Below are 24885 nucleotides of genomic sequence, written 5' to 3'. Positions count from 1 at the left end.
TCCTGATAGGAACCAATAAACAAGAGGCTCTGAGTTTCCACTGGACAGGCACATTCTCACACCAGTGACCGAGCATATCATAAATATCCGAGTGCCTTCACTAACACACTGGAGAATATTATTTGGGCTAATGTCTTCATGTGGGTTGCCAAAAAGTGTGTATTCTGGAAAGCCGCAACACATGGAAACTATTTCGCTTACAAGGAACCAAAGGCCCTAAATGAAAGCAACACAAACTTCTACAAACAGGCGCTCCACACACGAGCAGACAAACACACACACTCGCACTACTGCGACGTACGCTCATTCTGTGCCCCCCTGCAGCGCTGTGGCCGAGAGAACCTTTGACACCGTAGCTTAAACATTAACACCTGCTTCATCAAAAGAAATGAAAACACATCCACGAGCTAAACCGAGTGGACACACACGGGCGGTGGTTTTAGCCGGCTAAAATCCCCTGTCTCTGGTTGTTAGGGATACGTGTTGAAGGACTTTCCGGGCTGCAGTGTGGCTGACATAATGTTGCATTATAACAGCTCATGTGGATGGATGATTCACATTCCTGCTAGGACACCCTTGGCATGGTATCATTACAGCTGGGAAGCCCCGCTCTGGAAGCCCCTAAACGTACCCAGAACTTCCCCCCAGCGGCATGACTTTAGCCCCCATTCCTGTATTACTAAGCCAGGCACCACCGGCCGTGGCCAGCGGCAGTTAAAAATAACCCGCCATAAGACGCCACACCGGACTCCTGATGACATATGTCTCCATGGAAACCCGAGACGACAGGTTGTTGGAGGTCAGAGGGTCGATCTTAAGAGAATCCTGCGACCTTGGGGACACGGAGGGGGTGCAGGAACCGGAGGGGGTACACGCAGGAGAGAGGGGCACACACATGGTCGTAAAGGCAGATGGGAGAAGGAACAAGAAGGAAAATCCCTTCAGTGAAAGAGAGGGAGAGCGAGCCTTCTCTCTTTCCATCTCCGCTCTCCGCTATCACTCACTCGGAAATATAAACATGCCCTTTGCAATTCAGCTGAAGTCATTATGTCATTAAGCCAGCAGGGGCTTTCAGCTGGACATTTTCAGTTATGTACATTCTCTCCTTCCCTCACAAGACACAACTAAACAGACCCTTCACTTTTTTAACCTCGATGGAAACAAATGAAATTTCCCTCTAGAGGAAACAAAGCCCACAATCACTTTGTCGTATCAATTTAGGAATGGAGAACTGAAGTCCCACTGTCAATTTCAAGCTATCCTCTGTTCCACTAGCCCCTGTTACAACAAGGGCTACTCTCATGATTATTAAGAAAATGAAATGTGAAATGTTTCCCAGAGGTTCAATATTGTCCGTCGCCTGAATGTAAAACAGGCCTCTTCTGTACAGCCTGCTGCGCCTTTATTCCGCTTCACCAATCTGTATAAAAGGTAAAACAGAGTATGTGTGTGTGTGTGTGTGCCTTTAGGCCAGGGGCAGAACTGACACCCACTAGCATAATAAATGGTCTGCTCATTGATAGTAATGCAGGATCTCTAATATCAGAGGGTCTCGTGGCTATTCACTAGCTGGGGAAAACCTGTGGCAGAGGTTGGAAAAACTTTCTTAGCGCCCCCTGTGATGGAAAAACCATGGGAGGGAGAGTGAAAGAAGGTGAATGAAGGTGGGGAATTCCAGTACATGAGAGGTTAGATGGACGGGTGAGCCGAGGGGAAACCCTAGGCTACAAATCTTTTTTTTTTTTTGGTACAGAGGTGCTCTCCCCACCCCACCCCACCCCTCCCCACCCTAATACACTCACACATACCATCATGAGGTTGAGGTTGTGTGGGTGACCCGGTTGGCTGTTGTAAAATGACAGGCTTTACACTGGGAAATGACTTGTGTAACAGTTTCACCTTTAAGTTGCAGCCAGGCTCTTTATAATTGGTATGGTTTGGGCCAGAAACACACCGAGACGTATTCACTTCCTCACTACGAAGATGTTGATAAATACATCTGACAGAATGGTAAACAACCAAACAGTCAAACTATCACTTATGGCGCTTGGTTCGCTCCGCTGTTGACTGCTTCCATATTTCTTCCCACTTTACTTTCTGTGTTGCCCCCCGCCCAAAAAGAGAGACTCATTTCCATGGATTTCTGGAAGTCTGTTAGCGTGCAGTTATTTGTGGAGGGATTTTGTGTGTTCCCTTTTTGTACTGTGTGTACTAAAGAGTCGGAAAAGAGAGGAAGAGGAGGAAAGGCAGAGACCGAGAGAGAGAGAGGGAGGGAGAGCATGAAAGGCTTTTATTAGCACCCTATTTGAATGACTTGGTCTGGGCCGTCGACAGAGACCCTGCAGCAGTCACATATCCCTCTTTCATGCACACATACACACACACAAACACACACTCGAATGTACGCAAAAATAGAAACAAGCGGCCAGACGCTGGGTGTAAAACGGGTGGGACCAGGGGAAACATTCATAAGGGAGAGGTTGCATCAATCTGTCAGTGCGGGTACTTCTAATATCAAAAATGGCACATTACTATAAAGTGACTTTATAATTTGAATTTGTTTAAAGCTCAGAATTAGTGGTGTAGCAACAAACTGGTGTAGTAAAGGTTTTCTCTTGATGTCTGGACCTGAACGGAGGAAAAAGTGATCTGTTGTGCAGCCTAACTGAAATGGAGTCTGTGTGAAGCAAATCCTGAGCAGGTGTCGCGAGACTATAGCATCCTTCATAATCCTTCATGCTTCACACGCTTCATATGTCAAGGTGCAGCCCTGGGTGAATGACAATGACACCATTAACATTTCAGCCAATGGTGCAATGAAAAATATATTATTATGGTATTCAAAATAACATTAATTTTAATCAGTTGTTTAAAAAATGATTACAAGAGAAATGGTCTATCATTATATATTAGACACTCTGACGTCCCTTGACCCCATACAGGGTGTGGACAATTCTGCTCAGGTCATGATATAATTACTCTCAAGACAATTCAGACTGCACTTTCTGTGTTGAAGTGTTGCATAAAAAAGGAACATTGTGTATTGTGTGCACTGCAGCCCCAACATTTAAGGAAAAAGCTACAAAAAGTTTGCACACTTGACTAAAAACAACCATGAACAGCACATGTTCCTATATGTGCGGAATTAATGAGATAATTGATTGCATTATATGGAGCAAAAAGGTCCGAGTACAGAAGTGAATATATCAGGATGCTATGTATGGTTGGTGTAGAGCATTCTCCTAAAAAACAATGTACAAAGTCAAAGTAAGCACCAGTCACAGCTGCGAAAGACAAATAAACAGCAGATGGGATTGAGATAGCTGTGTACAGAAAGATGCCAGCAACAAACAAAAAAATAAGACATAAGAAAGGGGGGAAAAAAACAAAGTCACCATCCCTGTGACGTTTAATTGGCAGCGGCATTTAAAGCTGCAGTTTGACTGACAATCTGATGGCACTCAAACAGAATCATTTTATGGTTAAAATATATTCTTCTTCATCATCTTTATCCCAGAAATCCAGCACAGGTTCAAATCCTCATCCTCTGCTGTTCTCTGAACACTTTCATATCACTGTCCTGTATTTTCAAAGTCATGCAGGAGGTGGAGAGAAGCTCAAACTGGGTCACAGTGGGTGAAAAATTAGTCCTTGGTAAAAAAAGAAAAAAAACTGATGGATGTTTGGGTGGCAGGAGTTCAGGAGACCTTGTATTACTACTTCAAAGAAGATGGCCGTGAATAGAGAGAGGAGATCTTGATGGGAGTAAGGACCGAGGGGTGTGAATGAATGTGCAGGTCAAAGGTCCTTTAACACTCGAGATCAGTTCCTACATACAAACACACAGACACATCGACACACCCACACAGGCTATGTCTGCTTTGCCAGTATTTTGTGTACCAAAATAAATTCCTGTGCTGCACTGCTAAAAAGGAACTTGACAAATACAGCCTCCATACATATGCAAATATGAGACGCTATAAATAGCCACGCGCTGGATCACAGAAAAAGCAAAGAATAAATACGCAGACCCATAAGAATGCTTTATATTTATTCATGCGATCATGGCGCTATACACATATAATCTGAAGAGACTGAATTAGACCCTCGCCTGGTTAGATATAGGGCAGATTCCCCAAAAGGCAATTTCGCTATTCAATTTGCAACCCACAATAGCTCAAGTGAAAGCTGTGTGGTTAATGTCTTGCTGGTGTTAGCACCCCAAGCAATTACCTCCCTGGCTATAAGGTATGACTGCACAGGCCTGCAGGATGAGAGATGTGCACAGGATGCTGTAGCTGGAGTCGTCTTGGCTGCATTTAGATGCAGTGGTAGTGGGAGTGTGTGTGTGTGTGGGTGTACCAAGGTGTGTTTGCTTAATGAGTTGTGATTGCCAAACCTAATGGCTCGTGTTTAGTAAAACTAATGGAGTGTGTGCATGCCTACAGCTGAGGGGTTAACGTCTATCCATCTCCTTTAGCCCCGATTCCTCGCTCTCCCCGTGGCCCCAGTGGTCGGCCATCATTCAAGCAGGTCAAGGTTGCTAAATAAAGCTCCAAAACCAACTTCTTCTCAAAGTGTCCTCACTCAAACGGGGGTATATACTCAGCAGGGAGGAATTCCAGCAACTCACACAGGAGATAAACCTGCTCCTCACCTTTGACCCCCACCCCCCACCCCCTCCCGACCTACATTAAGTGCCTTATCACTCTGAAATGGCAGCCACCACAGTGAGGCTTGAGTATGTGCAGACCATAGGAAATGATAAAAGACGTAAGCAGGCGTAAATCAAAAGCACGATAGCCCCAATTCATGGCTTTATTACGTATATTATTACGTCCAGAGTACAATCTAAGTTTGGCAACCAGTCTATTGTATTGCAAGCTGAAACTTCCTATCAAGCGCAGTTCATGACCCTTTCTCCCACCTGCATTAGTCATCTTTTCACAGGAGGCCGGATGAAAAAAAAGAAAACAAAGAAGCACATGGCGCAAAATGACAAAGCTTAGTCACTGCCCGCTCACATGGACTCAGGACAACAACAGTTTCCAGGAAGCAGCGCTGTCAGCCTTTAAGATGGTCCAGTGCCACGTCCACAATCTCAACATGAAAAGGTTAATTTCAGTAATGGTGGAAAGTCATTGTGGCCATGTTTTCCTTTGGTTTATCATTTCCTCCTTTACAAAGAACATTTCATTCCTCCCAGTGTTACATGTTATTTTAGCTAACACAAAAGAATATTCCAACAACAGAAATGACAATTTCCATGAATTCACCTCTGATTGAATAAATATTCTGAAAACAGTCCTATTTCAATTTAATTCATTATGTGCTTGTGACTGCAAGCACAGTGGGACACAGATAAGGCTTCTGCTCACAGTGATGGAGCAGCCACTGTTTCATTATATCTCTCTACCTGAGTTACCTGGACAGGGTAACTTGCCTTTGTCGTGTCATTAGTTTTCAATAACATGTTCAATTTGATATTCAAAATGATCCCAGATGATGAAGCAGCCTATTTCTATTTTCAATCATTTCTATATTAAGGACAGAAAAGTCAGCAGTAAATTATTAGTTACTTTTGATGTAAAATAATAAATAAATAAATAAAATACCACATTACTTGAAGAGAGAAAGCCAGCATCATGTAAAAACAAGAATCCATGAATAAATAATGGCAATAGGCTATATGCCCAGCTGGCTAAAATCCAGGAAGTAGTGGTACTTCCTGGTTGGTACTGCCTGAATTTCAGCCAGCTCCTTTATTTCCTGTTGTACATGATTGGCCAAACTGATTAATCCCGGTGTGTCTGACCTCAAAACAACAATCAGACACACCTGGCTGGCTGAAATTCAGAAAGTACCAACCAGGAAGTACCACTACTTCCTGGTTTTTAGCCAGCTGGGCATATAGCCTATTGATTAACATGCTGCAAATGGAAATTCTATACAGCGAATGTGATGTGATTGTGTTTTTCCTTTCCCCATCACTGGTGCAAATACACAACAAATACACATAGTAAGTTATATTTTCATGACAGTACAATGGTTTAACACTACTCATGTGCTACTTAATTAACTTGAAAATGCTTTCATTGTATTTGTTCAAAGTGTGTTTTAGGTAACTGGGGACAACAAGATGATCATAAGTTTCATACACAGAAACTGGACTTAATAAAAGTAGTTCATCAAGAAGCTCGGACATAAAGTAACAATAACATTAGTAATCCATCACATCCAACATCCAACTTTCATGCAAGTTAGTTCTCCTCCTCCATAACAACAACACTCATTTCAGAGGTAAACATAGATGTAATATATTAAGACTAATGAATCACAAAGTTGTAAGACTCATAAGACTCGGCGGTGATTCGAGATACTTGGTTGGTGTAACTTCATTCTTATCCACCCACATTGTAAATTTCACGATATAGTAAAGGATGCAACAAGGTTTACTCTATTTTCATAAATCAAGTTAAAGAAACTTGTGCTTTAACACAACAGTGGATATTATCATTTTATTACTTATGTAAGGAAAAAAAAGTGCTGTAGAGACTTTAAAATTGTGTGGGAAAACATACTATCATCTGTGAGTGTAATGTATTACATCACTGACTTTTCACAGGTCATTTGAAAGTTATGATAAGATGATAGTACAAGATAAGAATTTGTGTTTCTATTTGTGGAGTGAAGGGTGCGCTCAAAAATAAAGCAAGCTATCAAGACAGTGAGGACCTTGATTAGTGCATGTGTTTTGTTTTTACTGCTGTTTAAGTGTTGATGTAGATATTTGGAAAATTAAAATAAAAGTGTTTTTCCTCATGAATAGCGGAGATCACATGACCGGTGTAAAATATAACCATCACTCACAAACATTTTCAGTTCTGTGTTGAGGAAGTGGTTTAGGATTTTTAAATGTGTGTGTGTGCATGCACGTGAGAGGGGGAAATAACAAATCATCTGGGTTTAAGGAGATTAAACTGCATTAGAAGACAATGGGATAGAAAAAGGACACATCATGCACAAGCATAGACTCATTCACACACACACTCACACCCGCTGGAACTAGCTCCTCTGTCTCTTCGTACTCAGACAATTAAACTCGCATAGAGCACTACACACACACACACACACACACACAGATCAACATGCATGTCCGTTTCCTAGACTGAAACCATGTCCCGGCTGGCGACAGCCCAGCACCAGCCTTTTGGTCATTGTGGCATCTGTCTCTGATTGGTCGGCCTTGCACCGGCCTCTGGGGACCCACGGGGTTGTGAAGATGAGGTGGCTGCTAAGAGACTGAGTCACAACATGCAATGCTCTGTGCTCACAACATCTCCCATGCACCAGTGACAGTTACATAAAGACAAGCAGACACACTCGAGACAAACACTTCTCAATCTGGTTTCAGTCCTTCAGTGCTTTTATTTTTCCACCGATGAGTTGCTATGCACCTACTTTCAGACAACTCGTCGGCCCTTGTCGTGTTTTGACAAATAATCAAACGCTTTTGATCAATGTAACTCCTTCATCTCGATGGTAACCCTAAGACACAAGCAATCATCATTGCAACTGATACAGAAAATGCACTCTAGACCTTGTAAACAGTAGCTGTCAAGACATATATTGAATGGTTACAGGTGCAGCCTATCATACATTTGATTTGCCATATGTGTCTGTTAATGTTTGAATCATGTACTATAGATCCGCTCCTCCAACTACACACATGATATAAAAACTAGTAGCAACAGGCATTTTAATTTCTTGGATGAATGCCCTGATTCCTGTGGATGTGAGGTGACACTACCAGCTTCAAATACAGACTGTCAACTTCAGTTACAAGGTATATTCATCCAATCTGGCACGATAGGTAAAGGGACAGTCACTTTGGATTTGGCTATCGGGTTTGACAACATCCAGATAAATCATTACTTTAATAAACACAATCTATCTGCCTAAATAAGTTTGGCTCTCTCAGCGGGCCGAGTTGTTTGGAGAGAGACTGTTTTTAGACTGTGCTCTCAACCTCTCAAAATAAATACGCCTGTTAATCCCTTAAAGGAATAGATCAACATTTTTTAAAATGCATATTTAGTTATTTATTACAAAAAGATCCATACCATTCTCATATCTGTACGGTGATTATCACACCGCTACAGCTCTGTCCAAATGTCATAAAGTCTGCCCCACTGATACCTGTGTTTACTACAAAACACACTTAATTTACACCATTTCTACAGAAGATAGAGTGCTATGCTTTTGGTGCACAAATGTGAAGTATGTGACCATTTGCCTGAAGCAGCGACTTCCTGGATTCCACTTTGGCTGTCTTAGTGATGATACAGCATAGTTGTAGTTTTTACACATCCTTTTTAGGACATAACAAGCTGATTACTGGGCTTTAGTGGTGGTGGTAGCCAGATGTTTATGAGAATGGATCCACATATACAGTATATCACACACTTCCCTTGTCTGCATCTTAATAGGTAGAGCTTAGAGGGAACCCTACACATGAACATACCGGTAATCTAAATCACAATCTCATGGTCATGTAACAATCAAAGTAATTAGAGCAAAGAGCCAAAACATCAAAGTGTGTTGACACTGACATTGACCAGATATATGAATCACATCTTTTGTCAAAAGGTAATTTGTGCCACTTCAGCCATAATATTGAAATAGTGTTACAATACTGTTTATTTATGCAAAGTAATTTATTGGAGCGTGTTTGTCCTAACTGAGATTATCTCAACGAGTTTTACCGTCTCCACCAATCTCCTTGATTGGGGCGTAATGAGAAAGAGTCAAATGAGGGCATAAACATGCACACAAACACATGGATAAACACACACACATACACAGTGGTGAGGCATAGCGAGAGAGAGAGAGAAGAAGGCACACTTTCTTTCTCTCTGGCATTTCCTATTCCTCCCTCCATCCAAACAAGCCTGTCGGAGCTGCAATTATGGGAAAGAAACCATGTATTTATAGCCAGGCGAGGATCAACGGCAGAACAACTAGTTGTGTGGCACGGGAGGCGGTTATATTTAACATGCTGTGATGTCAACACGTGGCTGGTACGTTTCCATGGTTTCTCCTCCGAGACAGGGCGGGCACTTTCTTATCAGTGCGGCACAGAGACAGATGAGGCAGTAACAGAGAGAGAGGGACGGAGACAGACTGACAGCAGACAGATAGATCGACAACCAGACTGAAAGGGCAGGAGTAAGAGAAAATAAAGATAGTGGTGGAGAAAAGGGAGACAAAAATAGCATTTCAACATAATGGGCGGGCTGTATAGGACATTGTCTGGCTCTCAGTATACACTCGATGCCATTCATTGACCTTGAACTTACTGTGCTATAGCTTCCCGGCACCTTACGAAGAAGATTGCAACAAACTCCTTACTACTTTCTTTCCATCTTTACGCCTCTTTCCATCCCTCCCTCCCTCCCTCCCTCCCACACACACTCCTACTCCTTCCCTCCCTCTGTCTTTTAAGGTTATCTGAGATGCTATCTGCTGTCTGATAAAGGTTAAAGAGGCTTCTAGCTGGCAGCACCTTCAGTCTCCAGCTTGCTCGGCATCTCGCAGCCTTCACAGTGATAATCCCTTGCCTTGCTGCTGCACTGTGGAAAGTGGAGTCTGGGAAATATATAAAGAAAACTTTTTTCTGGCTAGTAATCAATGTTTTCAGACTGCGATCATTCTGGGGATTGATCATTATGGTGCCGACTGTGGATGATTAAAATTAAAAAAAACAGTGAAGTGAAATCTCAAGTGAATGCAGCAAAAACTCATAATTAATAGAAAATCATACTGAAAACAAATTTCTCAGGAGTGACAAGTCAAAGAGATGCTGAAAATTTCAGTTTCATGACATCTGCTCCTGCTGCACACATTCCCTATTCTTAAAAAAACACACACACAATCTCTGCAGAGTAAATAGAGATGACGGCAGCAGACAGTGTTGATACACACATAGTGTTGATACTCTACACGGGCTTCAACCACTACAAAGCTGACTGCAGTAATGAGCCCGAGCCATTAGCTTCCTTTAGCAAGATTCAGCTAACAAACCGTTTCATACTCGCCGTGTTCGAAACGACTGTGTGCGGCTCACACTCCACGTTTAATAGGCCTACAGTAGGTGTCAAGGCTCATGTCATGCCTGCACATTATGTATTCTATAATGCTGCGGTGACAGATCCCCGAGACTCGGAGCCAAGGCTGTGTTATCTACAATAGCACAGAGGGTTGCGTGGATTTAGCTGGAATGGGCAATAAACTGAGCAAGGGAACCAGAGAGAGAGAGGCAGAGAGAGCTTCGGAAAGCAGGAGGGAGGAAACTGAACCCCCCCCCCCCCCAAAAAAAAATGCAGCGATTATAGCTAAAGCTCCTTAACCTAACTGGTTTCATTAGCAAAATGCTACAGTGGATGAGAGGTGTCACAGCTGAAGATGCTCGATGCTAAAGGAGGGGCGCTACAGTAGCTAGCACACAACAGGCATCAGTTCAGGAGGAAACTGTGACTGGAAAAAGAGAAGGAGACAGATATGGAGCATGACAATATCAGTTTATACACATGTCTTTATATGCTGAGGCTCCAATATGGCTGTGTGCATTGTGAAAAATCAGTCAGGCAGAACATATTGCTTCAGAAAGACTAAGGCTTTGTCAGAAAGGTGCTGATTCTGAGCTGATAATAGGAATACATGGCAATGTGTGAAAATTAGATTACAAAGAAACTGGAATATCAAAATATGTGTAACAGGTTTGACAGATCCTAAAGAAATTAAACACTAGAATTTCCATAAAGTCAGTATCACGCAATTTATACACTAGATCTATATATTTATGTGTATATGTATGTATTATATCGTTAGAAAGTAGACAGATATACCTTAGCAACAATATTATATGAAGTACATTAAAGTAGCCAATTGTTTAATCTGGTGTTGGAGCTGACTCCTTGCCTATGTATAAGTATAAGCGCCCCAGTAATGTGAGGATCTGTATTAAATTCACAGCTGACAGGCAGGGACTGTCACAAGGTTACTGTAATGGGACATTTGATATTTTATCATCCAAATGGGATGCAGTATGAATTCTGTAACCCTTTATCACAAGGTCCTTTGCAGTCCTGCAGCAGAACGTTTCACAAAAATATCATGAATGACAGCTTGATTTGAAAGACAGTGGAAAGAGAACAACGTGAGATTATAAAAAAAAACATTCCAGGCCGTGGTGAGAACCCTTTTCCTCTGCCCGTCACTTTCCTGTCGGCACTGTGCTCCATTTCTATCTATAATCTCCTGCTCAGCCCCAGTGACATGACTCTCATACACAATTACATCACACAGGGCTACTCAGGGTGCCCACAAAGAGGAGAGCAGAGCGAGGGCAGGGGTGAGAGCAGAGGGACGTCTGAAAGCACGGAAAATATGGGCCGAGTTGCATAATAACCAGAAACTACAAACTACTTGTAATCTACGATGAATGAAAGACATATTTGTCCTTTTTGTTTCTGTCACAGGAAAAAGGGCGCTATTCGAAAGACTTAACCGTGTGAAACTGGGAGACAAAAACCAAGAGAAAAGGATGAGAAGGAGAGGAAGACAGAGTGACGGAGTAAATTAGGACAGAGGAATGAGGAGCGTAGTGAGTGAATGGATGTTGCACAGCAGCCATGGTGAGTGATTCACATCTATTTTCCACCAGCAGACAAATGAATCGCACAGTCAAAAGAGAAAAAAAGTCACCTCAAAATAGCCCCCCCTCCCTCCCCACCTCCATTATGTATGCATGTGCGGCTTTTTCTCCCTCTGTGAGAAGCAGAGGGGCATTTTATTACCCAGCACAGCACGTGAGTCCCATGTGCTGTTGCACAAAAATAGATCATAAGTCTTCTCCAGTGGAGTTTTGCCTCATCAAAGTGAATGTATTCTCCGTAAATGCTGATCCATAAATAAAATGCTATGCTCGGTGGGGAACTGGAAGTAAAAAGTGGGGGTGTGTGTGTGTGTGTGTGGCGGGAAGGGTGGGGGGTGTGTGAATGAAAACAGATGAGTGGCAGGACCCTGAAGGATCTATTTGGGGAAGTTCATGAATAAGCCAGTTATGTATTCACAGGAATGATTCAGTTATTTAATGACCTTTGGCTGCACGATGCACACATACACACACATACACACACACACACAGGCAGAGAAAACATACGCAAGCAAATGCTAACAGACTCAACAGGCTCCAAAAAAGAATATCCTCAAAAGCATCTTTAAAAAGGATGTCATGACGCACAACACGACCACAAGTGAATGAGTACATAGCTGTAATATCTGTATTTAACGCAACACTTAACCTAGTTAAAATCCCTGGAGTTGAGAAAAGGTAGAATCTGTCATTTTTTGGTGTGAGATCGGCACTGGAAGTTTGTCATCTTGGAGCTCTCAGACGGCACAGAGCTAAACGGGTTATGTAAGGATGTTGTTAAAGTCAGGGGATAATTGAGCTGATGAGGCTGACATTTGGAGCCTAGAGACAAGGGTGTGGTGTGTGGGTGAGGGAGGGGTGTGGAGTGGAAAGAGATGTAATTACTTTGTATGTTACAGAGGAGGAGCAGGAGCCACGGTGAGGGAGTCAGATCCTAGTGTTACCCCTGGCGTCATGTTACCAGGGTATGGACAGAAAACCTTATGGGCGCACAGACACACACTGTTTTACAGTAGCTTAAAAAAACAAAACATGTGTACTTGTGTTAGCATGTTAACGCAACACACACACACATGAGTTAAAGTAACACTCTGATTGAATAAAATGTAGTCAGCCATGCAGCTAATGCTCCACTAATCTAACAGCTAATCGATTAAATTCAGTAATAATTTCACAACTTACTTACACTGCTTGATGATACATTACATCAGCACTCATTAAACACTCCTGAGTTATGAATATCAGAAGCTAATGCATTTATTTCAAGTGACCTCATCAGAGATGATCTAAGTCTTGAAAATAAATCGTATATCAATGAGTCACCTCATGCTGCATAAGCACAAAAGCTCAGTGATACTTGATACTTGCAGCGTTGTGGGACGCTCTAGGAGACATGTTTTCACTATCATACTTGTGTGGAGTGATAATGTTAAATAATCACTCATAAACCGTGCACAGTGAGTAGTAATAAGAAAACATTCTTGCATCATAAGCACCGTGACTCCTTTCTCGATGCACCGCAGACTGCTGTAGTTTATCATTGACTGAGGCTCCACTCCCCTCTCACTCTGCCTGAGCTGCACTGTATCATCTCAAGTCTGTAGCTGATGCAGCAGCAGGTTTTTGGTAATCGTAACACTCATGTGGGAAAGAAATGGCCTGCTGACCTCAAGCATGAGATCACCTGTAGTTGTGCGGTGCTCGCCGCCTGAACGGCATGACTTCACTGGGTTTTCACTTAACTCGCCGTGATGGATGGTTCAGTTTCACCGCTGTGGAGGATTTGCGCCGATCTACGGGGCGACGATAAGGATGAAATGACATTATAGCCGAGCAGACTGTCAATTTGTGCAGCGAGGGGGACACACATGCACATAGGGAAAGTAAAGAGAGCTCTGCAGGGGAGACAGGGTGACAGGTGTGCTTTATGGCAGCGAGGATGACCCATTATGGGCCCCTCTTCTCGCTCAACCGACCCTGCACGAGATGGGACATGACGGATGCTGCAACCCCCGATACGCTGGCGGACACATAAATATGCAATATGTAAATGAATATGCATGCGCACACACACAAAATCATATTTGCACACACGCTATGCATCGATCAATTATGTGTGCAGTGTGGAATGTGCATAGCAACATGGACATTATTACACACAACAACTGGGGCATGTGAATAATATGCTTGTGCAGCTTTGTTTGCATAACCTCAACACATGCACTCAGGATACACACACACACACACACACACACACACACACACACTCACACACACACACACTCAGAAACATACATTTATTTTTCCCGCAAGCCCTCAAATTGACTTATCCATTTGATGTTCTGTGAAGTGTGAACTCAAGTACGCCCTTTCTGCTCTAGGCCAAACACACACATTTTCACACACATAAAAAATGAGTATGAATTAAAGCTATGGTCTACATTTTGAAAGATTGATCATTATTATTAAAATCATTTAGACGGTGGTTATGCCCCTATAGTGCGACCTACACAATGTGAAGAGCAAAAGGAACGAAAAAAATCCATTCTCGCTAGCAGGTGCAGGCCTGCAGAGAAATTGACAAATCACAGCCATGCGGTTCGCATGGGAGTTTCTCCTTGCTCAAATTTGCCATTTTTCTATGGCTTCAATGAGTTTAGAAACATTAATGGTTGAAAAACTACATAGTGGAGCTTGAAAAGACAGAGAGGAAGAGGAGATGCGACAAAACTAAAGTAAACATCAGGTCATCGTTTGACCGATGGAGAGAAAGCTCTGCCAAGATATGAGCCTGAAAAGTGACGCTGCTGATACAGTGGAGTTTATGTTGAACAGGTAATCTTTGGTTTTTATTGTGGAAGTTGTGACTTGTGAATCCGACATTGTTACTCCACATTCGAAACTGGCCCTGTGTTTGGTTTCTGCTGGCAGCCAGGCTTGTTGCTCTGCTGGACGGGGTGTGTGTGTGTGTGTGTGTGTGTGTGTGTGGGGGGGGTTCAAATCTTTCTCATCATCATTCACAACGTCAACCATAGCTTTAAGTGACAGGAGGAGGCCTATTAACATTAACATTTACATTTTAAAAAAAAACATACACTAAAGATGCAGGAATAATTAAACTGCAAGCAACCAAAACAAAAGGCAAATATTTATCCAGCAGACAAGGCTAAATCAACACCAAGATTTTCAGTACTTTTGTACAACTGCCAAACTTTCTGCACTTAGTAAATGCAGGTATAACAACATTCACTTATGTGAGTGGGAGCAACTTTGATGTGAAACTATCATAAATATTATTAGAATTTAGTACAGAAATGCAGAATGGAATTTGCATTTATACAAAACAATCTAAACTAAGAAGACTTCCACAAGGAAACTAAAATTATACAATGTCAAGAATCTGAAATGTATCATTGATAATACTAATTTGTTGAACAGGACAACAAATGCATTGTCCAGGTGTTAGCATCCATTGTCCCACTGGTCACAGACATAAAAATAGCACAAACTGCCACATAAACAATTGTGAAAAGTACAATTGCTCAAATTTCTCGGACAACTTGCAGGTGCTCATTGCTCAACAAGGTCAGACAGGACACAGAAATACACATGCAGTTGCTCCCAACACTGATTAAAACTTCCAAAAGCAACTGATTTCATACAAGCAGAAGACTTTGTTTGTTATATCAAGTGTCCTCTGATGTGGCTATTTTCTAATTAAATTTACTCACATTTCACTACGTCATTATATATTAGTATATTACGCAACTACAATGCCCACTAAATGGTATGTACTGTGAGTGTGGGTGTGCGTGTGAGAGAGAGGGTGGGGGGATACAGGGTGGAGAGGAGGGGGTGTAGGGTAAGTATTACCCTTGAAGGGGCAGTGTGATGTGATTATAATCAAATGTGAAAAGCACATTAAGTCACAAACCGCCCACAATCTTTGCAAACTTGCATAAGCATCACAAAAGAAGGCCACAGAAACACACATGCATGGACAAACTCACAAATGCAATCAGATGCAGACCCCACTCTACCTTCCACTGATATTTAGGGTATAACAACCCCTTTGTGAATCATGTGTTCAATGAAATGAGTGGCACAACGTCCCTGCCAGTATGATTCAACAACACAAACTACTTTTTTCCCCCTGCATGGTTACTGATGCCCTGATTCTTGCCTGAGGTTACACTCATTGCCCCTTCCTCTTAATTTACTTCCATCAAGAGTGGAAAAGAGTTTGGCTTCATTCTCTCATTTGTCACAAAGGAAAAGATGAATTCTGCAGCGTTTTTTCTTTTTTTTCTTTTTGGCAACACCGCAGTATATAATTCTGTCACTTTAACACTGTTGGTATAAGAGTCAGTTATATTCAGCGAGCTGGAACACGGCTGGACAGTAGCACACTGACACAGTAAAGACCGGGGCAGGCTTGAAATAAAAATGTTTATACAATGTGTCATCTGGGCACATCTGACAGCTAAAGTGCTTGTAGTTGTTTCAAAAAGAGCAAAGTGAAAAGCCTGTGAGGCACAAAAAAGCTTTCAAATGGAGATAAAAGCGCACACTTAGTCTTTGTTCCATAATATTGATTTTGTTGGGCTCTATTGTACACATGAAAAATGACTGATCAAACATCAGTTATAGGTAAACGTGTGAAGAATTTGAAAAGACCTGGTAGGAGATCAAACCTACTTTCTCTTCTTCTTCATACACAAGGTCAGTCCCCATGTGACTGAGCGAGCGTGCATGTCAGATTGTTGTTTTATAAAGTTAGAAAAATGTCATACACGACACCAGCTACATCTGAAAAGTTCACATTTGCCAGACACCAAGCCAAATGGATACAAGCTGATGGCAAAGACATAACACAGAGTTAGAGCTTAGATCAGGCTCAAACACTCCAGTGCAACGTGACCCAAGTACATTCTCTCTGTACCTGGCTCGGCCCATCCCACTGACTGTATTTATGGTCCGAGCCCATTTCAAACCTGACATTTTTTTGATAAGTTGTGGGCCTGTTATAATCAAGGTTTTTAACTAAAATTCAAAGTTGTATAGATCGTACCGGACGGAAATCTACAGATGAGTTCTTAATGAGCACAACATGGGTGACATGCTGTGCGCTGAGCATTGCAATTTTAACTTATTATGCAACTGATCATAGTAGGCTATGGTTTAAAGGGGAACTATGCAAGTCGGTCACTTTTTTGTTGTTTTGGTCGCTTTTTTTCTCTACAGAGACTCCCTACAATGCAGTGCCATGTGCATTTGTTTTCAATGAAGCCGACGAGAAGGCAACCTGTGGAGCGATGTCTACAGAGGTGGGTAACGTTAACAAGAGATTACAGATTACCAAGCGTGCTTGTGCCGTAGTGACGTAAAGCAGTCCTTGGTTCTCGCGAAACGAGATCTGGGACACTAGGTCTGAGGCGGTGATCTTGCGAGGTTGGTTTTTCGGCCAAGAGACCCTAGGTGGAAGGCAGAGAGCCTCTATTCACCCCATAACAACTCATTTAACCATCACAATTACTCTGAAGCTGTTAAATTAAGGGGCAAATCTTATGCAAATCTTGCATAGTTCCCTTTTAAGGTTACATCGTTAATAGCATAACATTTATGATAAACACAATGGCTTACTGCCCCTAATGATAATCAGCAAAAATACCAAACATTTGAAGGTTCATGCTACACTTGTCTGCCAGTATGTCATTGTAACATTTAGATTTTTGACTGCTGGTCAGTTAAAACAAGCAACAAGTTGGTCACCTTCCCATGGCTAGTTTATACAATTTCTTAACAGTTTATAGACTAAATAAATAATTAATTGATCAAACAAAACACCAGCTAAAAAAATGAATTATTAATGTTATAAAAATTAAAGAGGAAAGCATTTATTATGTGTCGGAAAAGGTTTTGCGTGTGAGCATTGTGTCTATCCGGTCATTGTGTTCCTGACTTTTGATTTTTTGTCTTCCTCACACGCTGTTCTGCCTCTCGACCGCTCGCTCCGTTCTGTTCTCGCTCTATCCTGCCTGCTCGCTCATAATGGTCAGGCAGACGCAGACGCCGGGCGGGAGGTGGATGTGAGAACTGAGCACAGTCAGAAGCAATTTTTATCATCTTCCCTTGCAGCCCCACTGACATGGCTCTCATTTCCAAACTGTTTCCAATCTCCACCACACACCCACCCACCCGCGCGTGGTACAGGCTCCTTTTAAAATGTAATCTGTTACGGATTACTGAGCACCCGCTCCAGATTTGACCCAGCAATATAATCCTTTGTGTTGATCTAACATAATCTGATTTCTCTCAATTACTTTGTCTCCAAAATACATGGAATATGACGCTAAATGAACAATGAACCCCGGTTATAGACTCATCTGAATAGCATAGTTATCATCTATAATTATCGCAGACCGCGCACAACGACGCACAATCACAAGATAAAACACGATTATAATCTCACAGTCAAATGTGTCTCTTTGATCCAATATTTTTATTTTTTTTTAAACATTTTTACACAAACACTGACGTATTAAAGTGACCAATTTAATATACTCAGATTACTCTAATCCTTGTACATGTTTTGTGTTATTCATCATACCTTCACACACATACACACACATGGACGCGCTCACACCACAGCCACCCACTGTCTCTCCCCTGCAGTGACGTTTTTATCGTCCCTCCTGCACACCAGGAGTTGTCTTGGATTCGTTCTCCACCGCGGCTCCTATCTGACAGCCTGATGATCTGAATTGCTGCTCTTTATCTCCCCAGGTTGGAGCTGAATCAGAGGAAGACAGAGCACTTCTAATCTTATCACCATCACTTTGGAGAGATGTTTGAAACTCAAGGACATTAAAGATTTTTCCAGAGCGATGCAAGGGAGTAAATGTCACTTTCTCTTGTCTGTGAAAATCGTCACATTAATGAGAGCTGATTCATTGCTCCATATGTGCAGCAGACTATTAAAATACAAATGTATGTCTCCTGCTCTGCAACAAGTTTGTATCTCAAGTCATTTTTACATCAGCAGACTCACACAGATGTTGTTGTGGTAAAACATCAAGACCATTTTATATTATCACATGCCTGAGGGTAACAGCTCTTGTTTTTTACTGACTGTGTCACCATACCTCTCCTTAAAGGAAAATGAATTATGACAGCTGTGCAACCATCACAGAAACCACCTCTGACTCTGCACTGGAATTATTTGACAAAATGAGTTAGGTTTGGTTAGATATTGGCATCAATAAGCGGGTGAGACTTTTAATGGTGGCTTCTTGAGTTTTGGATTTGAGATGTGGTGCAGATGCTGCTCTCTGAGACAGACCGCCTCAGTGTGACACAAATAAGGGTCAAAGCTCACAGACACGGCTTCAGATTGACAGAGAGATGCTGACAGAGTCAGACACCTCATGGTCTTCTATTTCCAATGCCTTAGTAAAGTCATCTGTTTGTTTAATGATTACCTACCTTGCACTGAAGAAACAGTATGTTTGCTTTAAATGGGAATTTATCAATAATGGACCTATAGTTATTTAAGATATAAGCAAGGCTGGGTGTTGTCTGTTTTTTACAGACAAATACCACAGTTAAAAATGTTTCTGATATTCCCTTTTAAATGTGTAAATTTGTCCCCACACATCTTACAATTATGCACCTCGCAGCTACAAGACGCTAACCATACTACTTGTTCTTCACCTGAATATTTCTATAAAATGTAGTAACTATGACTACTATGTACTATGCACTATGATAGCAAGTTACTTTGATAATAAGATTTAAAACAATAAGACAAAAATGATTTGGGTTGTTATCAGTTCAACTAATCAGAAAAACATAAATAAATATATATTAAGTAGTAATAAAGTTGAATTTAGATCACCACAACTGTGGCTATAGCTGTAAATTGCTACTTATATTAATTATTATGCATCAAGTAACAATTATCAGGGATACCAGACCGTTTTGGAGTTGTTGGGTTGTGTATTTGACGAGTTTGATGAAGAAACCAAGAAATCCCATGAGCCTCCGTAGCGTAGCTCTGAGCAGCTCGCGGCTCTGCTCCACCGTTCTAAAAATAGCTTGCACCAACAATTGAAGGTAACGAACCTACTACTAAGACTAGGGATTATGGCAATGGGTCAATTTGCCAAAATGTTTAAAGTGAAATGTCATGTGAATATATACTGAGACTGCCTTGCAGAAGTCCTCAAAAGTTCAAAGCTGAACAAAACTGTCAGAATACAAAACCCTTGGCTGGAGCTGCATTCATCCGCCAGCCTGAGGGTGGAGAGGAGTATTAGCAGAGTATTTATAGCCTTCCCAACACTAGAAATAATATTTCACACTCAAGGCAGGTCCTAAAGCAGTGACCTAAATATGACATGAAAGCATGTTTTAAACATTTTTAAAACAACTTGTAATATCATATAAGAGTGGCGCCTTTCTCTTGTGGCGAAGGTAAAGGGATTTACAGCGGACTGTAAGAAGAACAGAAATTGCATCAGCAGTCATGAGGATGATAAATCCTGCTGGACGCTAAAGCTACAGCTAACGTCCAAGAATGACTAATGCGGCAGATCTTTATAGCATCATCATTGTTTGACTGTAATGACACTGATGACCTTCCAAGGTCTACAATCTATTGATCTGATCTTCAACCCAATTTCAAGCCAGATAGGAGTCTATAACAGTGCCCTCGTAATGTAATATGGGATGCATGTCTCTCATTTGTCATGGTAACCAGACTTAGATGAGTTAAATATAGCGGCTTCCGGTTTAGCAGAGGAGGGTTTTAAGTTCTATTCTTAGACTTTAGAGCTGGTTTATGCACAGCAGCATGCAAGCTGCCCCCTGTATCAAAGCAGATGATGACATTTCAGGAAATCATGATATGTATTCTTAATACTTTTCTTTTAAATCCAAGTTATACAGGAATAATATATCATGCGGCATGAATGTAAAAAGACAGCTGTAATATCTACTCTAAATATTGATGAATATAAAAGTAGCATGTCAGTCATGCTTAGAGAGTACAGTAGAATCACTGTAACACAATGAAATGTGATGTGAAAAGAATCAGGATGATGTTTGGCATGTGTGGTTGTGCGATAAAAGTGTGAAAAGTAGACACAATACTTAAGAATCCAAACATCCAAAAACTATAATTATTTGTATAACAACTGAGATTTAAAAAGTGCATCCTAAAATGTGGCTAAAAACTAGTAATAGGTCACGTTTGACCATTTATAGCTGATATCCACAACACTGACACGTGTCAAGGGGAATATTGACGAGCGACCACATGGAACAGACCTTGATAATGAAATCTGCTGGAAACACAAATGAAACAGACAAGTGGAGCAGAAAAAACTAGTACAAAAGTGGTGTGATGACTAAAAACTGGCAAACAAACAGATGTCTGCAGAGGAGTTCCTCTGGGCTGACAGGATACTAATGACCAATTACACTCAAACTAGTAGAAACAGCAGGATGGACCATCAACACCCAGTGACAGGTGCTGCAATGAGGAGGCCATCCTTCAACATTGGAACCCACCTACACACATACACATACACACACACACACACACACGTGTGCAAACACTGGGGCTCAGGTGTTTCTGGGACTTGCTTACACACTTGCCATGTGCCATGTGTCTAGCTGTCTCCCCTGCCAACCACACACACACACACACACACACACATGCACGTACTGCTTCCCTGTACTCATTTTGGCATCCAAGGCCAGGGGATAATAGTGTCACTGTGTGTAAGGTTTGCATGCGTTCGTATGAGTTTGTGTGTGCGCCAGACTTGCCTCCAGGCTGCATGAGTGTGTACTTTTGTGTGTGTGTGAGTGTGTGTTGACAGATGATATGCCTAAAACTGACACCACCCACACTCTCCCAGTGACAGCAGGTTTCATCACAAGGCCCAGACCTTTGTGAACTTAGATGGTACACAGTAGATTGGGAACAAAACAATTTGTCATGGTTACCTTTTCACACATGCAGCCGAGGTACAGCGTCTAGAATGGAAAATTATTGTTTCCATGTCGTACATAATTTATCGGCTATGAAAATGGAATGACAGAGCGTGTGATGCAGCTCTGATAATGAGCAAACGAGTAAATCCTCCTTGTTTGTGTCAAAAAAAAAATCCCTGTTGCTCTATCACTGAACTAGGTCAACGTTGTTCTGAACGCTCACACAAAATTCTGCATTTCTCCATATCATGATTTATCTTTGGCAAGCCATCACAATATCAGCCCTGACAACAGACATGACTGTTGTACTGGTCCTCACGAACACCACGAAAAAACCCTGCGGCATCAGTGGAAAAAGCTTTACTGCTTCTGAGGTTTGTTACAATGTGAAACAATGGAGCTGTACATGTGCTGTTGAGTTATTTATTTGCAGTAAAGTCCTTGCCTATTAAACGTATATGCATTAAATATAAATGCAGTGGAACCGCCTGCGGGGAAACTGCAGGTTAGGCAGCATCACATGACTGGATAACGCTTGATATCATTATTATGAAGAAACACTAGTTTCTGATGCTGCCACAGAAAATACAGATGATAACGATGAATGTATTAACGATTCGACAGCTTATTTTGCCAGGTTGAACTTTCATAAATGTTTTAAACTGCAATTTTAAACACAGTCGAGCCAACAACATCAATAACAGGAAGCGAAAGTACAACTTAGGTGAAGCCATACAGGGTCGTGTCCATGTCTGGATTTTTTTTTGCCAGATCTTATTAAAGAACATAGAAATATTTTTGTGTGTTCGTGTGTGTGTGTATGCGCAATGGCCTTTGCAGTGGATTAAAAAATTTAGTGAATCAAAGCAGCATTATGAGTGTGCCCTGTTATATTTGATGAAATTGCATTTCATAATCATGGGTGGTGAGATAGTAAATTTAACCTCAAAGTACCAACGTGAGTCAGCGACCCCTTTTACCTTGGCATTTCATTTCATAGGCGAGAGAGAGAGAGAGAGAGAGAAAGTGACTGTTATTTCTCTTGCTTCTCACACACCCATTTCAGTATTACATAATGAGACAATCTCTTCACTCTCCACACTGAGGACGTCAGTCAGGAGCTGCGGTGAACAAAAGGGTGAGAGCGCGAGTTTTGACTCAATTAAATGTCACACCACGAAGCTGAATTCCTCCCTCAGCGCTGTCTGAATGAGCGTGATAGGAAATGCTTGCCTTTCACACGTGTGCTCTGCCAGGATGCGACATGTCTCCTGCATTGTTCTGCAACAGAGGCACGGTGTCACATTAGCTAAGGCAGTAGCTGTTCCTAGCTTACAGATCTGACGTGCGGGTAATTAGTTTTCCTTGGCATGGCGGAGGCAGGTGGGGAGGGGTGTCTCCGAGTCGACAATGCCAGCTGTCAGGGTGCCAGGCACTTCGGCTTCAACTCTGTCCCTATCCTCTCCGTCCCTACACCTCTCCATTGAGACGCTTTCCCCTTTTCATTGTCTCCTCCATTCTGTTTTCTCTCCTCTTGTCCTTGAGGAACATGATAAGGTGAATTTCACAACTTAGGATGGGTTGAATGTAGAGGTGTCCTGATAAGACAGGGTTGAGTGATATTACGAAATTTCGTCCTTTAGCGGCCTGTGTATTTGCATATTGGGCGATGTCACGATTTACGAGGTCCAAGTGTACTAGTCATTTTCTAGAGGAAAACTGGAAACCGAAATTCTCCTCAAGTCACCTAATATATTTGCCCATCATGTCATCACTTCATCCATTCACGCTGATCCAAATAAAGTGGTTTATATACTCGGTCGCCAGAGTCATTTCCTGTGTGGTTTCCTGGTCAGAAAAGCACACATTACACCATGCAGTTTCCATGCACTGCAGAAAATGTCATCTATCAATATATTCCACTCCTGTTTCATTATGAACCTCCAAGAAAAGAAAAAAGCTAAGGATTGCAATATTCTATAATTTTCCCCTTCTTTGTAAATCCCATAAAAAAGTAAAAGCATGAATGAATCTCAGTACTTCCCAACTTCTCTACCCTTGCTGAAGATGTCTATGAAACATCTCACAAACAAGATTTATTCTGGGTCAAATGTACAGTGCTGTTCCTTTTATCCCCTTCAGTGTTTTCCTGACAGACTGCATTTAATCCCTAGAAGACATAAGATGCTTGTGACCTCTGATACGAATCCACAATGCCACACAATCTCAGTTACAACAGCACTGGCGTAATCTTATTTGATAGCAAAACACCGAGTTGGAGACAGTGAGACAGAGGCATATAGTGAATTCAGAAAACGCTCCTACATCCTTTATTTTTAAAGGGGTCGGAACACTTAATACGATATATTTGCAAAAAGATCTGGGTATTTTAAACTGATGAAGTATTTTTTGTAAAAATTTTAGCATAAGGCAGAAACAAAAAGTGAAAAAAAAAAAACGAAGCCTTCTGAAGACTTTCTAAATGCAGTGTATGGACTAGATAAAAGGGAATGAAGGGGTGATGGGACGGAGAAATACAAAAAGGTTGATCTATTTCAGGACTAGTAATCTGTCTAGAACACAAAACGTCATCAACACCACATGTGTCTTTACATGTCACCATGACACTGAAGGAAATAGCGGTGCACTCAGTGGTGGGGATGAGCTAGAAAGGGAAATAGATCGGAGAAATCAATGGATGCAGGAGCTTTTCTTAGCATGGACTCACTTCACAGACCTGCAGCATAGATCACGGGGAAGCTGAGGTGTGTATATATGTGTGTGTGTGCGTGTGTGTTTGAATTTTGGAAGACAAACACATGCATCCATGCAGTCATACACAGCACAGCTAACCGTGTATACTCTCGGCTATGCTGTGCCTGTGCAACATATACCACTAAACTACCATGCGTTTCTGTTCACTGAGGAATTCTGAGCCGTCTGACATTAAAGGAGAGTTAGGGGATACACGGTGGGTGGTCTGAGGTCGATGCGTGCCACAGATGAACCGTGAACCTTTGATATTCTCACATCAAGAACATCATCAGTGGGGCCTGGAGAGAATAAATGCTAAGAATAAAATGTGGAGCAACTCCCTTGGTAGATGGTCTGTGTAGAAAATAGAGCAAATGAACACAGACAGTGACATTCAACAGAGTGTGACTTTG

General features: G+C 41.8%; 1 long non-coding RNA gene across 1 annotated transcript in view; it reads right to left on the bottom strand.

Moving 5' to 3' along the window:
- Positions 1–2679: 2679 nt before the first annotated feature.
- Positions 2680–24885, bottom strand: part of LOC146962593 (uncharacterized) — a 30799-nt gene continuing 8593 nt past the window's right edge. The window contains exon 3 of the long non-coding RNA XR_015035095.1: positions 2680–2770. This is a non-coding gene — a long non-coding RNA (uncharacterized LOC146962593). The remainder of the gene's footprint in view (positions 2771–24885) is intronic.

This window comes from Trachurus japonicus, chromosome 23, assembly GCF_045865225.1.
Source record: "Trachurus japonicus isolate A0001 chromosome 23, Traja_1.0".
In the NCBI taxonomy this organism is placed as follows: Eukaryota; Metazoa; Chordata; class Actinopteri; order Carangiformes; family Carangidae; genus Trachurus; species Trachurus japonicus.
The sequence above is the reverse complement of the archived record's forward strand: the minus strand, read 5'-3'. Positions and strand labels throughout refer to the sequence as shown.